This window comes from Myotis brandtii, unplaced genomic scaffold (genome assembly GCF_000412655.1).
Source record: "Myotis brandtii unplaced genomic scaffold, ASM41265v1 scaffold513, whole genome shotgun sequence".
Classification (NCBI taxonomy): Eukaryota; Metazoa; Chordata; class Mammalia; order Chiroptera; family Vespertilionidae; genus Myotis; species Myotis brandtii.
In genome coordinates this window covers 2195826-2200721 of record NW_005369552.1, presented here as the reverse complement: position 1 = coordinate 2200721, position 4896 = coordinate 2195826, and positions in this window count along the sequence as shown.

Genomic DNA, 4896 nt, shown 5'->3' with positions numbered 1-4896 from the left:
TTTTTTACAGAGAGGAAGGGAGAGAGATAGAGAGTTAGAAACATCAATGAGAGAGAAACATTGATCAGCTGTCTCCTGCACACCCCCCACTGGGGATGTGCCCGCAACCAAGGTACATGCCAATCTTATAATTTTTAAAGGCATGAGCAGAATGAGGGTTTGGGTCTATAAATGAAGGATTAATAGCAAATGTCAACCACCTCTGAGAAAAATATTAGAAAGGCCTGAAGTAAGCTGGAGTTGACAGAAAATAATAAAAAGTGTTTGCTCTGTTCAAAACAGAAGAGCAGTGAAAAACACACACAAACAGAGCGAAAAACAGAAGAGCAGCGCAGGGCTGCACTGCTGGTGGTCAGCCCTGCCTCCTTCAGCTGGATTCAATCTGAGCACGTGTGGCTTGGAGCAGTTGCCTTGGTTTTTGCAGATGGCCAAAACAAAACCATGTAAATGTTTCAGAGGAATGCAGTGGAAAGATGGGGACAAGTGTCGTTAAGACGGCATTGGAAACCAAGTGAGATGATGGAGACAGGCACAAGGGGCCATCTACTGTGGGAGTAAGTTGCCATACCCAGATAACTTACACTTCGGGATTCTAAGAGAACTCATGCACTCTCCAAGCAATATTGTCCTCTGCCCACCTCCTGGTGCCATTGTCAGGAGTGAAGGGGGATCCCAGACCCTCACCTTCCTACGGCCCTGGCACAGGCTCACCACCACTGCCCACTCTGAGACACGGAAGGCCCAAACAACCAGGCCCCCTCTCAGTGTCCTCACCATGATCCCATGTGGCCCTAGGATGTCCACTTCCTGTCCCATTTCTTACCACCCACCCATCCCCCACTCCAGAAACTCAGGATCCAGTAGAAACCTGCCATTTGGCCTCTGCCTGGTCTCTGGAAGTCCCTTTCATTCTTCACTCAGACTCCATCTCTCCCCTGAGGGGACTATCTCCCTGCAATCCTGGGAGTGTTATGCTTTCAAAGGCTATCATTTACTGAGGGCTCACCCAGTAACAAGCACTGTTTTATGGTCATGATGTAGGCCTATTTACAGGTGATAAAACAGGCCCAGAGAAGTACAGTATATATATATATATATATATGAAGTTCATTTTATCAGGCAGAGATTGTTCTTAAAAATATTCTTTTTTTCCTACTTTTAAAATTGATATTTGTTCATTGTAGGACATCTCATGATTATGGGAAAGCATAAGGAAAGTAAACTAATCCCTCCTCTGGAATCAACTATTATTATCTTTATAAATTTCTCCTAGTCCTCTTTATTAACATGTATACATTAAAAAGTGTACTCTATACAGAGTTTATGTTGTTTTTCGTCTTTAACATATCATAAGCATATCCTCAATATTGTCTTATTTAACGACACATTTGTTTATATTTATATAATACTCCATTTCACAGGCATATTATTTCTATTTATGCAATTAATAAAAGTTTAGTGTTAAAACTATAATGAAATATCAATACATCCTCACTAGAATGGCTGAAATGAAAAGGATTGACAATATTAAGTATTAGCAAGATACGAAGCAACCACCTGGCCGGTGTCGCTCAATAGTTGAGCATCCACTATGAACCAGGAGGTCATGGTTCAATTCCCAGTCAGGGCACATGCCTGGGTTGTGGGCTTGATCCCCAGTAGGGGGTGTGCAGGAGGAAGCCAATCATTATTGATTCTCTCTCATTATTGATGTTTCTATCTCCTTCTTTCTCTCCCTTCCTCTCTCTGAAATAAAAAAAAACATATTTTAAAAATATATATGTGAAGCAACCAAAACACTCATATATTCCTAATGAGAATGTAATTGAGAACAACTGTATTACAAAACCATTTTGTAGTATCAACCAAGTATATGTATATCCTGTGACCCAGAAACTCTTCTCCTGGATAAATTTCCAACAGAAAAAAACTGTGTCTGCCCATAAAAGACATGTACCAGAATCTTCACAGCCACTTTATTCATAAACAAGGAGCATCCCAAATGTTCATCAACAGTAGAGTGGACTTTAATATTGTGCAACAATCATATTAAGAAAAGAAGCCAGACATGAAAGAATACATACTGTGTGAGCTCATTTTAATCAAGTCCACAAACAGGCAAAACTAGTCATTGAGATAGACTCAGAATAGTGGTCAGCTTTGGTGGGGAGGGGTGCTACTAACTAGGAGAGAGTGAGGGGTGCTGAAATGTTTTATATTTGAAATGCAATATATATACACATGTAAAAATCAAGCTGTACACTTCAGATTTTTATATTTTATTGTATGTAATTTCTGGATATAAGTTAGACCTCAAGAAAAACAAAGGAAAGACAAAGAAATTTAATAAGCCAGGAAATATGCCATCTAGTAGAGATATAATAGCAACAGTCCAGGCCACTTTTGAGCTCACTATATTTCACCCATTCACCTAATTTTGGACATTTAAGCTATTTCAAATATTCATACACATAAATAAGTAGAAAAATTACAAAAAATGTCAGAATTGACTCTATAAAAATTGTAAATTTTAAAAATTTCCTTAACTTTGTATTTGGAAAATTTAAAACCTATAGAAAAATTGCAAAAAATAGTCTAATGAAAACTCATTTTCCTTCATCTATATAGTCATCATGTCAGAATTGACTCTATAAAAATTGTAAATTTTAAAGATTTCCTTAACTTTGTATTTGAAAAATGTAAAACTTATAGAAAAATTGCAAAAATAGTCTAATGAAAACTCATTTTCCTTCGTCTATATAGTCATAATTTGTTAACATTTTGTCACATTGTTTTCTATATGCAGAGAGAAATAGATATAGGTAATATAAAGAGATAGAGATTTGGGAAATAAAAGCTGAATCCTTTGAAAGTGCAGATTTTGAGTCTTTCTAACCCTAAATTCTACAGCGTATATTTCTTAAGAAATATTCAAGGAATTCACCTTATATTCAAGAAATTTAACATTAACTCAAAATATATTATCTAAAAGATAGTCAATATTTAAATTCTACAATTGTCCCAATAACGCCTCTGAAGCTATTGGATCACAAAACTGGCACAGGTATGACTTGGGGAGTATGCATGATGGCTGATGTGTCAACTTGACTGGGCCATGGGATAACTGGATATTATTCTAGGTATTTCTATAAGGGTGGTTTTGGATGAAATTAATATTAAATTTGTAGACTGAGTCAAGCAGATTGTCCTCCCTAATGTGGATGGACTTTATCCAATCAGGTGAAGACGTGAGAGAACGGAAAGGGCGACCCTCCTGGAGTAAGAGACTTTTCTGGCACATGTTACAAGGATGAGCATTGAAGACACTCTTCTTGAAGGGAAATAAGCAGACACAAAAGGTCAAATACTGTTTGATCCTATGAAGTACCTTGAATAGGCAAGTGTGTAGAGACAGAAAGTAGAATAGAGGTCATCAGGGCTGGGAGAAGGGGGAATGGAAGTTAGACAGAGCTCAGTTTGGGAGGATTAAAGATGGATAGTTATGATTGTTGTACAACAGTGGGAATGTTCTTAATGCCCTTGAATTGTACAATGAAAAAATGGCTAACATGGTAAATGTTATGTTATGCTATATATTTTACCTCAATAAAAATGATAATAATTAAATATGAGTAAACATTATCCAGGAACAGGAACATGGATGGTGGAGGGCCAGAGAGAGAGGGCAAAGGGTAGGCAAACAGAAATGCAAAAGGCCAGAAGTGAGAGCAGGTGAACTGGCCAGGAATTATGAATAGCTCAATGTGATGAGAGTGTGTAACATATGACTTTGATAGGGAGAAAATAAGAAAGCTGAGTCTGGAAAAGTAAGCAGGAAGTGTGATGTGAAGAACTTTGGAACCTTGAAGTCTGGACCTTTCTGAAGACAGTTGCACAACTAAGTATCATCCACATTCACATCATGGAGAATGAACTCCTCACATCATCTTGGAATATACCCCTCCAGCCTTCCTGTTGCAATAACTTATAAATTATTTTTTATTTAAAAAATGCTTATTATAAAAAATGCAAACAGTCCTGAACATGAAGAGATGCAAGTGTTGCCCAACTGGCATGGCTCAGTGGTTGACCATCAACCTATGAACCAGAAGGTCAGGGTTTGATTCCCAGTGAGGGCACATGCCCGGGTTTGGGGCTTGATCCCCAGTGTGGGGCATACAGGAGGCAGCCACCTATCAATGATTCTCTCTCATCATTGATGTTTCTATCTTCCTCTCCTTCTCTTTTCCTCTCTGAAATAAAAAAAAAAAACATTTTTTTTTTAAAAAAAGAGATGAAAGTGTTTTATATCAATCCACACCCCTTACTCATAAATAAGAACGTGGTCTGAATTAATTCTAGTCATATAGATAGTGAAAATGGCTTATAAACAAAATTGCTTTTATAAATGTGGAATCATATAATGGAAGCTGTAAGAGGCTGGGTTATTGTTTATTTTTACAACTTTATATCTCAATTTTGAAAATACTGATCGGTTCCTTTCTATGAAAGATTAAACTGTTAATACTTCCTCCATTTTGACCCCCTCTGAATTTTATAGGTGATACAAATATTTTCATGTTTTTTTAGTTTATAACTTATACATGTGCTCTATAATTGTGTTCTCATAATTATTTAGTTTCAACTCTCTATTAAGTGGCATATGGATGGATTTTCTTTGTTTCTCAGTCATGATTCATCTATCAGTTAGTAAGCTTTTATTGTAAACTAGAGGCCCGGTGCACAAAAATTTGTGCACTCGGGGGTGGGGGTCCCTCAGCCCGGCCTGTGCCCTCTCGCAGTCTGGGACCCCTCGGGGGATGACCACCTGCTGGCTTAGGCCCGCTCCCCAGGAGATTGGGCCTAAGCTGGCAATCAGACATCCCTCTGGCAGCC